Source organism: Panthera tigris, chromosome F3 (genome assembly GCF_018350195.1).
Source record: "Panthera tigris isolate Pti1 chromosome F3, P.tigris_Pti1_mat1.1, whole genome shotgun sequence".
Lineage (NCBI taxonomy): Eukaryota > Metazoa > Chordata > Mammalia > Carnivora > Felidae > Panthera > Panthera tigris.
The window spans coordinates 11356511-11371500 of NC_056678.1; positions in this window are offsets into that span (position 1 = coordinate 11356511).

Sequence of the window (14990 nt, forward strand, 5' to 3'; positions counted from 1 at the left end):
AATCGATACTTAACTGACTGAGCCACCCAGGTGCCCCACAAGTTTTGAGCAGACATTTGACAAAAGTATATGAATGGCCAGCCAACACCTCTTATACTGTGTTAACATTATATAAGTTAAAGCAGGTAAAACCCAAACCTAGGCTAAAAATACATCCTTCGGTGGTAAGATTATAATGAAGAGTAGGACTTTACACTTCATTTGCATGGAGTTAGGATAGTGATGACCTGAAGTATGAAGAGGTTGGTGATTGGGGAAGGGACACTGGAGGAGGGCTCTGGGCCCTGGTTGTCCTATTTCTTGATCAAGTGGTAACTTACAAGGTGTTCACTCCGATAAATCATTACACTTGTGTTTTTTGTGTACGTGCACTTTTATGATGTGTTTGGTTTCATTGATTTTCACTGTTGTCTATTTTTTATTTAATTGGTTTCTTTTCTTACCTTTGTTTCTTTCTTTATACTTTGGGTTTAACTTTTCTAGCTTTTTAAGGTGGGAGCTTAAATAATTGCTTTTAGATCTTCCTTCTTTTCTAATATAACTGAATACCATAAATTTCCTTGGAAGCACAGCCTTGGTTGCATCTCACAAATTTTGGTATGTTGTGTTTTTCAGTTTAATAAAGTTCAAAATATTTTCTTTTTTGCCTTTTTATTATTACTACCATCCACCTCTGGACTGCCTCCACAATCCCAGCTCACCACCCCGCCTTTTCTCCCCTTCCCCCTCCCCCTGCTTCTGGCTTCACCACCTCCTCCCCTCCCTGTCTTTCCCTACCCCAACCTCACACTATATCTCCACTCCCTGCCCCTCCCAAACATGGCCTCGCCCAGTTTAAGATATTCTGCTTCCCTATAATTTCTTCTTTTACACAATGATTGCTTAAAATCTTTTTTTTTTTTTAAGTTATTTTGAGAGAGAGGAGGAGCAGGGGAAGGGGGGGGTGGGGTGGGGAGAGAATCCCAAATAGACTCTGTGCTGTTAGTGCAGAGCCCCACGTGGGGCCCAAACTGAACGAACTGTGAGATCGTTGCCTGAGCTGAAAGTAAGAGTCAGATGCTTAACCGACTGAGCCACCCAGGTGCCCCTTGACCCATTGGTTACTTAGATGTGTGTTTAATTTTCCGATGTTTGGGGATTTTCCAGATATCTATTACTGGTTTGTAATTCTGTTGTAGTCAGCAAACATATTCTAAATGATTTTCATCCTTTAACACGTACTGGGACTTGTTTTAGGTCCTGCATATAGTCTATCTTGGTGGATGCCCCATGTGTATTTGAAAAGAATGCGTATTCAGCAGTTGGGTGGAGTGTTCTATAAATATCAATTAGGCCAATTGGTTGGCAGTGTTGTTCAAGTTCTTTAAAAAATATATTTTTTTAATGTTTATTTTTGAGAGAGACGGAGACAGAGCATGAGAGGGGGAGGGGCAGAGAGCGAGGGAGACACAGAATCCAAAGCAGGCTCCAGGTTCTGAGCCATCAGCATGGAGCCTGATGCGGGGCTCGAACCCATGAGCTGTGAGATCGTGACCTGAGCTGAAGTCGGATGCTTAACTGACTGAGCCTCCCAGGTGCTCCAGTGTTGTTCAAGTTCTAACCATACTGATTTTGTCTATTTCTATCAATTGTTGAGAGAGACATGTGAATTATAATGTGGATTTAACTATTCTTTCCATTCAATTAGTTTTAAAATACTTGTTTATTTTAACAACAAAAAAATAAAACACAGAAACAAAATACAAAACACAGTAAGGTATGGCTCGAGTTATTTCAAAGTGATGGTATAACCACCACCCAGGTCAAGAAATAGGATATTGTAGGGGTGCCTGGGTGGCTCAGTCGGTTAAGGGTCCGACTTTGGCTCAGGTCACGATCTCATGGTTTGTGGGTTCAAGCCCCATGTTGGGCCCTGTGCTAACAGCTCACAGCTTCCTTCAGATTCTCTCTCTCTCTCTCTCTCTCTCTCTCTCTCTCTCTCTCTCTCTGCCTCTCTGCCTCTCTGCCTCTCTGCCTCTCTGCCTTTCCCCTGCTTGCACTCTTCCCTCTCCCTCTCTCAGAAATAACATTAAAAAAAAAATAGGACATTGCCAGCATCTCAACATTCCCTTATGCTCCTGGCCAGTTACTACTTCCTTTACCCCACCTTCAAAGATGACTATCCTGGCATTATAGTGTCACTTCCTTGGCTTTCTTCAGAGTTGTTTTTTCCTTTTACCTTTTTTAAAGTTTATTTTGAGAGAGAGAGGAAGCGCATGAACGGGGAGGGTCAGAGAGGAACAGAGAGAATCCCAACAGCCTACACTGTCTTTTTTCTCCCTGATAATGGCCGGCGTGGGTCTGTCAAATCCATCATCTGAAGCCTTTGCAGTTCTGTTTCTAGTGTCCTTTGCTTTTTCTGGTTTTCGTGGTTTTCCTTTTGTTGTCTTTTCCCCCTGTCTGCCTATTTTTATCATGTGCTAAGTGCTGCATTTGCAGAGAGCTTAGTTGAAATAATTTGCAGCCCGGGACCTTCCAGAGACCATTTACATGTGTTCTGGCAACTGGTTGGGGGGTACCGGCAACTCAGGGTAAATTCAAGGTGACTACCAGCCAAGGTTACTCCTGGCTCACTCTCCTGGGGCACAGCTCTTCAAGGCCAAATGCAAAGATGAAGGAGCTGTATCAGCTGTTCGACCTCTTTGCACCCTAGTCTCCCCGCCCCTCGAGACTCAGGAGGCCTTCAAAGTGCTTCGGATCGTTAGCCTCCTCTTTTGCCATCGGCAAAACCTTCCCGGGAGAAGCACTGCAAATACCCGAATCGCTTCCCTAACCTCTGTCTTCCTGCCTGTCCTGACCTTGCAGTTCTTTGCTGTCTTGTTGGCTCTCTGATGACTTCAAGTAGATGATTATGTTTTGTTCAGATTATCTGTTTGTCCTCAGCATACGGACTCGTTCCAGATTATTTGGTTTGCCATTAATGGAAACAAAAATGCCCTCCTATCACCTTTTGAGGTTCTGTCATAGCCACAAATGACCTTTCTATGTTTTTTTATAATTTTTAAAGTTTTTATTTATTTATTTTGAGTGAGACAGAACAAGCATGAGCTGGGGGAGGGGCAGAACGAGGGAAAGAGAGAATCCCAAGCAGGTTCTGAAATGTCAGCACAGAGCCAGATGTGGGGCTCAAACCCACGAACCGTGAGATCGTGACCTGAACTGAAATCAGAGTCTGATGCTTAACTGACCGAGCCGCCCAGGTGCCCCTAAAATTCTTAAGCTTTTACTAATAAAGGCAATGACCATTTTAGTTCCCTTCTCAGCCTTTTTGGTTTTGACATTTTTCGCTCATCTCTCACATATTCTCCTTTTTAAAAAAATTTTTTTTAAATGTTTATTTAGTTTTGAGAGAGTGTGAACGGGAGAGGGGCAGAGAGAGAGAGAGAGAGAGAGAGAGAGAGAGACAGAATCTGAAGAGGCTCCAGGCTCTGAGCTGTCAGCACAGAGCCTGACACGGGGCTCGAACTCACGGAATGTGAGATCATGACCTGAGCCGAACTCAGATGCCCAACTGACTGAGCCACCCAGGAGCCCCTCACATTTATTTGCCATCTTCTTTCAAGTTGTATCAAATCAAATGAAATTTGATTTCATTCTTCTTACCTTCCTCATAGCCAGAGTAGTTTGCTGGGTGCCTTCAAATTTTTCTGCTTCAGAATTTAGTATTAGAAGATAACGTTACATGTAGCTTAGGTAAAATACTTCAGTTGTACGTTAAAAAAACCTTTTAGTTATTCATATATACACATGTGTGTTTTTTATTATAAAAGACTGTTCTCATTAGACTTACACATATACATAGTGAATAATTGAAAGTCTTTCTTTTTTTCTGCACTCTATTTTCATTTATTTAAAAAAACGTTTTTCATGTTTGTTTATTTTTGAGAGACAGTGCAAGCGGGAGAGGGGCAGAGAGAGAGAGGGAGACACAGAATCTGAAGCAGGCTCCAGGCTCCGAGCTGTCAGCACAGAGCCTGATCCGGGGTTCAAGCTCAAGTACTGTGAGATCATGACCTCAGCCAAAATCGGACGCTTACCAGACTGAGCCACCAGACGCCCCTCATTCATTCATTTAAATTGAAGTATAGTTGACAGATATCATATTTGTTTCATGTATGCAACAGGATGATTTGACAATTGTATGCATTAGGAAATGCTCACGTGGTAAGTCCAGTTACCATCTGTCACCGTACAAAGTTAATACGATATTATTGACTACATTCTGTATGTTGTACTCTTTATCTCTGTGACTCACTTGTTTTATAACTAGAAGTTTGTACCTCTTAATCTCCTTCACTTATTTCGCCCATCCCTCCACTCCCAAAAATCTACTTTCAACTTTACTTCTGAACTGTTGCGTAGAACTCATGCTTCTGTTTTCTGGAGTCATGTTTATCCGTAAGCTAACTCATGAAGAAGGAGGAAATGTTAGCTTCTAGTTAGAATATCATAGAGCTTGATTCAAGGGAGATAAAACAATCAATCAATGGAAAATAGCTTTAAAAAAATCACTAACAAGTTTCTAGAGAGAAACGTTTCATTTTCTAAACAAGTGAAACTTGAATTCTCATGGGATTCAGGGGATTAAACTAAGAAAGAAGGGAATATGTCGAATAGTGAAGTCCACTGGGGATCAAAATTGAAATTGCTTCTATTTTTTTTTTTTTGAAATTGCTTCTATTTTAACATTTTCATAAACATTCTTCAAGAGGAAGTACAAGGTGAAATTGAGAAATTTATAGAAAGTGCAGAGTTCACCTGAAAATAAAAATTCGGCAGCTGATCTAAAAGTGCAGGAAAATCCAAGCGATTCTTATGAATGGGCAGAAAAACGGAGATTGACTAAGCACACAGGGAAAAGCCACCCAAATTGTGTGTCTGCCTGGGCTCCAACTTGCTGTGAACGTCTTTGGAGGTCCTTGTGGCTATTGGTGGGAAGGTGGGTATTGTAAACAGAGCAGAGGTAATGCGTCCAACTTACCACCGTCACTGTTGGAGGTAAGGAAACGCTCCTAATTTGTCCACCCCTCTTCAATGTAACCAGAGTGGTTACTTTTAGGAGGAGGCAGTGTTGCGTACTTTGACCCACAAGACTGCGGGGTCTTGCATGGTCTAGCCTCTGCCTCCCTTTCCGCCTGCCTGTGGCCTTCATGAGCCTCTTTCCGTCACGCCATGCGGGCCTTGCACATGTGGTTCCATCTGCCCGGATTTCTCCTCTTCGCCCATCTTGCTTGCCCACCAGATTTCAAAGTGAGCCTCGTATCCTCTGGGAGGCCTTCCCTCACCTCCCTGACGCGTGCCATTGTCCTTTGCAGACTCAGTTCCGCGAAGGCACGGGCTGTGTCTCTTTTTGCCTACTTTTGCCTTGTATCCCCAACCCTCGGCAAACCGCCTGAAGGACCATAGACACTCGAGCGTTTGCTGATTGAATAAAAGTCCGTGTCACCGTGTGTGTGTCCCTGATTTCGCTGCGGAAGGGGTGTGGTCGGTAGACGTACGGTGGATAGCTATACAGGGATGTCACAGATCTTTCAACTTTGTCAACACCGAAGGACAGCCCTATTCCTATCTCACTGCTGTTCCTTCTTATCGTTGTTGGAGTCTGAACGGGGGATTTAGAATGCCATTCTCACCTAGAAACTCAGAGCAGAATGTCTGCAGAACGTGGGCAGAATTCATCTTGGGGTGGTATTTCTGGTGAAAAATCACAGGCATGTGGGGGGCCTGATAAGTAGGTTGCCCGTGGCTTTGTAAAATCTAACCTTTCAGACATGGAAAGGGATGGGCCGCTGGCCCAGGAGGGTCTCTTAAAAGGCTCTAATGACATTGTATTGGAACTGACCCCAGACACTAATGAAAGAGTAATCCTCCCTAAATCACCCCAAAGCTAGTAATCCCTAGGGCTGCATGTTGGTGATTAAAAAAGAAAGGTAGGAGCAGCTGTCTTTTTGTTCAGTTTAATTATGACCAATACCTGGGTGAGTGTTAATTTCCCGGTGCCGCTGGAGGTGGGCGGAGAAAGGTGTTCGGTTTCCGCAGGCTGCAGGGACTGAATGTGCAGACATGACTTCTGCGGGTGTGCTCAGGGATCCGGGCACGGATGTTCAGGGCAGCGCGAGCTCATGAGCTCAGGTTGCGTGGCTTTCAATTTTTGCCCTTTAAGTCCGAGACACGGGCCGCTCTGTGCCCGAGGACACAGCAGTGCTATCGGGTGTCACCTAGACCGCACATCTTAATTAATAACCGCCCCCCCCCCCTCCCCAACCTCCTCGCCTGGCAGCGGGACAGCAGAGCAGCTGCTGGGCCTGTGAGATCGAACTTACTGAGTTGTCAGGCCGAAGGGGAACGTGTCGCCCTCTTGATCCCTTCAGCAGCGTGCGAGGCCAGAGGTCACCGAACCGGGTATCTACCCGGCCCGGCTGCCAGCTCCCGATGTTCGGGTGGTGTCCCAGGGTGTGCTCACAGCCGGCTTGTGCACTGCTGACTCTTCTTGGGCCTTAATGCCCCTGCCCGTGGGGAACATGGAGCCAGCTCCTCCCGGTTCTTCTCTGTTCCGTCCTGGAGAGCGGTCCAGCCACCTGCCGGGCCGTCCTGCCAGATGCTTGACCATCACCGCATGTGCCTTCTCCCTTGACAGCCACGCCAGGGACTGCCACTTCCGTGGACCCTGCCCTCTAAATAGCTCTCACCCTTGCCGTGTCCTCCTTCCCCGATGCCCCTCGTGGCTCTCCCTCACCCCTCGCGAGCTGCAGCTGTTCCCTGCCTGTCTGCCTCCCGTTGCTTTCCCTCCCAGCTTCCACGCCTCCTAAATAGCACTCTCCCGAAAATGGTGCTCCCATCGGCTTGTCCGCTTGCTTGCCCCAGGACTCATCACGCATGGCAACTTTGCTAAACGCTAGTCATCTCCCTGCCTTTGTGAGGTTCAAGGTCTACCTTCGCCATTGCCTTATTAACATTTTAATGTAAGCGACATCTCTTTTCTAGTTTTACTTAAAAAAAGTATTCTTGAGAGAGAGAGAGAGAAAGGAAGGGAGGGAGAGGCAGAGAGAGAAGGTTATAGAAGATCTGAAGTGGGCTCCGGGCCGACAGCAGAGGCCCCGATGCAGGGCTCGAACTCACGAACCGTGAGATCATGCCCTGAGCTGAAGTTGGATGCCACCCAGGTGCCCCTAGTTTTACTTTTTTTGGTCCTAAGAAACCGTGTCCTTAAAGGCATGGGTTTCACATGCTGGTTACACTTCTCTGTTACGATAACCAGCGTTAGCCCTCGTGCCACCTAAAATTGTTGACTCGTGGGAAGCACTGAACATCCAAAGCCCGGCTGCCCTGTCCTGTCTAGTCTAACGTTCCACAGGCTCAACTCCTTGATGTTATTTCCATGCTCGGTGTTTTGCTTCCTCTGGCCTTTTTAGTGGACTATTCATTCTCTCTTCCTGGAACGCAGCTCCTCCCGAGCCCAAGGCAAGACTTCCAAGACTCAGCTTAGGTGTCCCCTGCTCTGTGCAGGTGTCCCTGGCTCTCCCTTTCTTGGGCCTCCTCCAGTGACCTTCCTGCCGAACTTCCACGGCAGGTAACTTGTCGGTCTCCTCGCACCCTGAACTCCCTGAGGTCGGACGTGGTGCCGAGCACACACTGAGCACCCAGCCCTCTTGGAAGCAGGCCCGTAAGTGAACGTCCACATCTACACAAGATTCTTACGGGCTGGGGATTTCTACAACGCGAGGTCTTTGCTTTGTTCTAGAATTCGCGACGGGTTTGCTTACATAGCGGATTTCCTCGTTACACGTCAAATGCGAGGTGAAGAGGAGTTGGGCTCATCGGTGGGGTAGTTACGTAGTGCTCCCTCACGAGGGGCGTGGGCAGCACCCGTATCCCACTCCTGCCCGTGGGGAAGCTTTGGTGAAAAGGCGGAGCCTCAGTTGATCTAGTGGATTTGCGGACGCGACCCGATGTGTGGCTGAGCTGACCGCCGTGGTTCTGGTCTCCACGGGGGGAGCAAGCGGCCAGGATGTTCGGTGCTTGGGGTTTGCGTGACATCTCAGTTCCTTCTCTCCCTTGTAATTTTCAGTCACCGGGCAGAGCTTCTTCATAGATCGGAATGGTATGTATATTTTTAATTGTGTTGACGTTTTTTGGTTGTGTAGCGTGTCTTTGTGGTGTATGGGGGGGAGGGCGGGGGGTGGTTTGCCACTTTGTGGAAAGTGCAGCATTCCCCACATCTAGGAAGAACCACGTAACATTTGACTTCAAACCCTCAAAACGCATGAGCCGTGAGGTCATGACCTGAGCCAGAGTCAGAAGTTCACGGACTGAGCCGAAGGAACAGAATTCTGACAACGACCTGAATGACGTTGGAAAAAGACTCCCCAAGTCTTCGATGAGATTGCAAAATTGTCTCTGTGTCTTCAGAATTCCTTTTTTAATTCCTTTTTTCCCCCTTTGGTCTGACTTCTGTGCCTGAAACCCGACGATCTGTGTGGTTGTATTTAAGGGCGAGGCACATCAATCCCTATGGAATGCCAGTGCGCATGGGCAGGGCTTTACAAATGTTGGCTTCCCCTATTTGATTACGGTCAGTGGTGATTGGGGATGTGTCGTCTCACTGAGGACTCATCAAATCTATTATGCAAGGAGCGTGTCTTAATCCTCTGTTTTCAGTGTGGTCCTCACTCCTGCCCCCATCAGTGACTGTTGTCTCTGAGTACAAATCCTCTCAAAACCCTCTCTCTCCTGAAAGTCAAGTCTCTTGTTTTCTGTTGCAATAGGGGAAGGAGAATTGCCTGGCTGGAGGAGGGGGGGGGGATCTAAAGGTTAACTTGTTTCTTATACAAAGTTTCTTTTTTTCTTTTAAACGTTTATTTATTTTTGAGAGAGAGAGAGAGAGAGAGAGAGAGAGAGAGAGAGAGAGAGAGGCAGAGCGCGAGCAGGGGAGGGGCAGAGAGAGGAACACACAGAATCCGAAGCAAGCTCCGGGCTCCGAGCTGATGGCACAGAGCCCAGCGCAGGGCTTGAACTCACAAACCACGAGATGACGACCGGAGCTGAAGTCAGACGCTTAACCAACTCAGCCACCTAGGCGCTGCTGAGCCTATTTTCAATTCCCTCCAACATTTTCAGTGGGTTGTCCAGGAGTCAACTCAAACATTTCCCAACATTGTCTTTTCAACGCTGATTCTCCTGTGTTCCTTATGGCCACTCATGGTATTGGCGTTGACCGGTCACTCAAGACTCAAAGTTGTTGAGGCTTCCTAACTCCTTCCTCTCTCTTAATCCCCACATCTAATTGATGCCAGAGTTATGTGGACTTTATCTGCTAATGAGCCAGTGTCCCCGCTTTCCTCACATGACTTACTGCCATTGACTGGCTCATGACCTTGGCATCCCTCCCCTGAACTCCTGTAACGGGCTCCTGGCTAGCCTCCCTGTCTCTGTCCATTTGTCACCCTGCCATTAATCAGTATTTCAAAAACAAACCTCAGTATAGCACTATTTATTTATTTACTTATTTATTATTTTTTTCTTTCTTTTTTTTAAATATGAAATTTATTGTCAAATCGGTTTCCATACAACACCCGGTGCTCTTATATAAAGTTTCAAGACCTCCTCCTGTTTGGTCCTAGCCAGAAGCACCCACCCCCCTGGGTGTCACAGGTATGCGATGCATCCGATCCCTGAGGTATTTCGGAGTTGCCGGGCACACGCTGGCTTGCTTCTTACGGCTTCTGCCTGGAAAGCCTGGATCTCCACTTTTCTCTGATCTGCTACATCAGCCGGGGGGCATCCATTTGTTTCGTCAGTTTCCAACATCCATTTGTTTCGTCAGTTTCCAGCATTTGTTGACCGCTCTTATCTGCCCCCATTTCCTCTTCTGTACTTTTCAACCCTGTGGGTTTACACTGTGTATTTCCTTAGTGCCATTTTAGAGGGGCTTGGTGGGGAGCAGATATGAACGAATGCATGTGTTCAATCTGCCACGCGGTTTTCAAATCCCATTTTTTAAAGGAGAAAGCGTGCATATATTTGTAAGTAAAAAGTATCTACGGCAGACTTGTTAACAGGCTCTCTGGGTGTTGAGATGATGGAAAGTTTTTATTTTCTCCCTTATACTTCTCAAAGTCATCTTTGATAAGATACTTAGTAACTAGAAAACAATTATCCAAGTAAAATGGTATTATTATATAGATGGTATTAGTATATAGTCAAGGCATTTTATATTAGCTTAAATCCAAGAATTAGATTGAGTCATATGAAATTGCCGTTGTTTCCAGGTAAAACGTATGTTGAGTATCAGCCGTTTCATGTGGTTCCGTGTGGTTCCATCTAAAATGTCTAATATATCGGGGCACCTGGGTGGCTCGGTCGGTTAAGCGTCCGACTTCAGCTCAGGTCATGATCTCACAGTCTGTGAGTTCGAGCCCTGCGTTGGGCCCTGTGCTGATGGCTCAGAGCCTGGAGGCTGCTTCGGATTCTGTGTCTCCCTCTCTCTCTGCCCCTCCCCCATGTGTGCTCTCACTCTCTTTCCTTCTCTCTCACAAATAAATAAACATTAAAAAAACTAAAAAAAAAAAAAAATTAAAAAATTGGGGTGCCTGGGTGGCTCAGTCCATTAAGCGTCTGACTTCAGCTCAGGTCATGATCTCATGGCTCATGAGTTCGAGCCCCACACCGGGCTCTGTGATGACAGCTCAGAGCCTGGAGCCTGCTTCGGATTCTGTTTCTCCCTCTCTCTCTGCCCCTCCCCTGCTCATGCTCTGTCTCTCTCTGTCTCAAAAATAAATAAAAACATTAAAAAAAATGCCTAATATAATACAGATTTCAGAGGTGGCACAGGCTGGAAAGAGGCCAGACATAAAGCCAAGAGAGCGTAAACCATTTTTTATTGCTTGGGGACCCTGTCTTGGGGCTGCCCCATGGCCACTGCGTGTGCTGTTCCCTAAGGGCCATCCTCTCAGGGGCCTGCTGGTTGAAGAAACTCATGAGCTAACCTAGTTTTCAGGAGCACATGGTTTGGGATATGACTGACAAGAAAAGAACACTATTATTATTTCCTACTTTTCTCCCTTTTTTGGTACTTCCAAAACACCTTGCACACTCTGTATTAGAGTTCCCAGAGCATATGTCTCTTTCTCCCTCGTAGCTTGTTAAATTCCTTGAAAACAAGAGTCCTCTTCTCACTGGTGTTATGGACTCTTTGGGGGAAACATCGTTGACTGTATTGCCCTCTGTTTTCTTTAGGATTCTTTAGATTCGTGGGAACATTTTCTCATGCGCAAATGGGTCGTTTGTATTTTATGAACACGGTGTAATGTATGCCAGATTGCATCCCCCCCTTTTTTTGCATTGGCTGCTAGGCAGCTCAGAGCCACACTTGTGCCACGATTCTAAGCAGTGCCTTTTGGAAATCTCTACTTGGAGGCGTGTCTTAAGGTCTTCGTGTTAGTCTCTTATTGTTGCTGTAACACAATGCCACAAACTCAGTTTCTTTAAAACAGCACAAATTTATCTTCTAGTTCTGGAGGTCCAAAGTCCAATCAGTTTCACTGGGCTAAAATCCGGATGATGGCAGATGCTCCTTCTGGAAGCTCTAGGGGCGGAATCCATTTCCTTGCCTTTGTATCCCCTGGAGGCTGCTTAGATTCCTTGGCTTGGGACTCCCTCCTCCATTTTCAAAGCCAGCGGAATATAGCATCTTTTCTCCTCTCTGACCTCTGCTTCCGTCCATTTTACCTTCTCTGTTGGCTTCCAGATCCGTTTGCTCCTTCCTATAAAGACCTTTGCGATTACACTGAGCTCCCTCCGTAATTCTGGATATTCTCCCCATCTCCGGATCTTTAATTTAGTCACATCTAGAGGGCTCCCCACCCCCTTCCCTTAATAGGTTTTAGTTTTTAGAGCAGTTTTAAGTTTACAGTAATATTGAGCTGAAAGTATACAGATTTCCCATACGCCTTCTGCCCCTCCGTCTCCCCCCCGCAGCCTCCCCTGCCTTCAACATCCAGCACCAGAATGCTAAATTGGTTACAGTCGATGGACTGCATCGATACACCATCATTACCCCAATTCCATACTTTTCTTTTTTTTTTTTTTTTAATTTTTTTTTTTGAACGTTTATTTATCTTTGAGACGGAGAGAGACAGAGCATGAACAGGGGAGGAGCAGAGAGAGAGGGAGACACAGAATCGGAAGCAGGCTCCAGGCTCTGAGCCGTCAGCCCAGAGCCCGATGCGGGGCTCGAACCCACGGACCGTGAGATCATGACCTGAGCCGAAGTCGGACGCCCAACCGACCGAGCCACCCAGGTGCCTCAATTCCATACTTTTCATGAGGGCTCCTTCTTACTGTTGTACATTCTGTGGGTTTGGACAAATGTGTAATGACAGGTATCTGTCATTACGGTAATTTACAGAGTATTTTCACTGCCCTGAAAGTCCTGTTCACCCCTCTTCCTCTTTCTCCCCAACCCCTGGCAACCATCGACCTTTTCGCTTTTGCATAGTTTTGCCATTTCTAAGACGTCCTATGGTTGGAATCGTACAGTAGGTAGCCTTTTCAAATGGGCGTCTTTCACTGCGCAAAATGCACTTCGGTTCATTCTCCCGTGTCTTTTCATCGTTGACAGGCCATCTCTTTTTGGTGGTGAGTAGGGTCCCACGGTCTGGATGGACCACGGTCTATGTATCCATTCACCCGCTAAAGGACATCTGGGTTGCTTCCAACTTTGGGCCATTATGAATAAAGCTGCTAAAAATCTGTGTGCATGTTTTTTGTGTGGACATAAATTTTCAACAACTTTGGGTAAATACCAAGGAAAGAGATTGCCAGACCCTACGGTGTTTAGTTTTGTGAGAAACCACCGGACTGTCTTCCCAAGTGGCCGTGCCATTTTGGATTCCCGCCGGCAACGAATGAGAGCTCCTGTCATTTCACGTCCTCGGCGGCATTTGGTGCCGTTAGTGTTTGGGAGTTGGGCCATTCTAACAGGTGTTGAGTGGTATCTCATTGTTGGTTTCATCTGCCGTTCCCTGATGTCATATGACGTCGAGCATCAGAATCCCTTTTTACCCCGTGAGATCATACTCACAGGTGCCAGGGTGTAGGGCACGGACATCTTTGGGAGGGCCATTAATGCGTCTATCAGTCATCTCAGTGTTGCGCAGAAAAACGACATTTTGATTCCACTATCCAAAGCTGTACCTCTGCCCCCAGCCTTCCCCATCTCAGCACACGGCCGTGCCGTCTACTAATTATTCATCACGTACATAGTTCCTCACTCCCCCTCTGCCCCTCACGGAGTCCCTAGAGTTCTGTCATATCTGCTCCTTTTTTTTTTAATCTTTATTTATTTTTGAGAGAGAGAGAGAGAGAGAGAACAGGGGAGGAACAGAGAGAGAGGGAGACACAGAATCCGAAGCAGGCTCCGGGCTCCGAGCCATCAGCACAGAGCCCAACGTGGGGCTCAAACCCACGGACCGCAAGATCGTGACCTGAGCCGAAGTCGGACGCTTAACTGACTGAGCCACCCAGGCGCCCCTGTCATATCTGCTTCTAAGATGTATCTGGAGTCCGTTCACATCTTTGCGGCCACTGCCACCACTCAGGCTGAGCCACCACCGCCTCTTGCCTGAACCACCGTAACAGCTTCCTAATCTCTTTACTTCAACCCTTGCCTTTGACTAGTCTGTTCGGTACAAATCAGACTTTGAAAAGTACAAAGCAAATCATGCTGCCTTCCTGCTTCATTCTGTCCGCGGGTTTCCTGTCTCACGTTGGATACCATCCGGTTCCTTGCCATAGTTTACGAGGCCCCCCTCGGAGCAAATCTTCCTCTACTCTCTCTGCAGCCCCCTTCCGGCCCCGCCTCCCACAGTTCTTTGACTGGCCCACCCGTGCCAGGAACCGCTTGGGGTTCCTCTGCCCGGAACTCTTCCCCGACTCTTCCCCGACTGTGTCCTTGGCATCTCGTCGGTTTCGGCAAGACTGTCTGCTCCTCCGGGGTTTTCCACACAACCCTCTCTAGTTAGGATCTTCCCCGCCTTGCTGGGTGCCACTACCCCACCCGTTACGCAGTCTGCAGAGAGTCGTCACCGCTGAGCATTTTTCATTTTCCGCATCAGGTTGTTAATTCCACGAAGGCGCAGGCTACTCGGCCTCATTTGTCGCTGGATGTGACGTGTCACCAGTATTTGGCACTTGCTAGGCACTGAGTGCGTTTTGAGTATCATCCTTACCCTGACTTTCTCTTCTCTTTTTTTGCTTGTATTTTCCCTTTAATCCTCTTTGGGTTCTAATGAGAGAGAAACTCCTAACCCCCGGGGATCTACCACTGGCCAGCTCTGTCCTTGCCCCCGCCTCCCCGGCTTGTACTGTGTGTCATGGGTAAATGAAGCATCTACGGCAGTATCTTCCCAGGGAAAATGGGGCTTCACCCCAGAATGCCAGATAGGTCACGGGCCGTCTAAGAGGAAAGCCCGAGAGCCCTTGTGGAGCCCTTCTGGATCCTTCTGGATCCTTCTGGGTCCAAGTTGCTCTGCCTAGTAATGTCAACAGCTTATTTTCACTCACTGAGGGCGGTGCTTCCTTGGAGAGGGTAATACGATGCTGAGTGAGTTTTTTTTTTCCTCCCTCTGGCGGGGGCTGGACTCAACAAAACTGGGGCTTTGACTTCTAGGGAGGAAGGACGAGGTTTGGAGATCTGATTGCGGGAGGTGCTGGGGTCCTGTGTGTGCACAGGGGTCCCGGAGGAGGGAGAGGAGCAGTAGGGGGTGTGCCGGGAGGAAGGGGGCCCTGGCTCTTTCCCCTTTCTCTGGATCTCTGACCGTTGAGTGGGTGGCACACAGAACATCTTCACTCACTCTTGGGTACGGCTGCCATATTCCCTGGCGTGGTGCCTTTGGCCTTTCGTGTTTGCTCTTCCATCCGGGGCTGGTAGATATCGGAGGGATTTGGGTTCC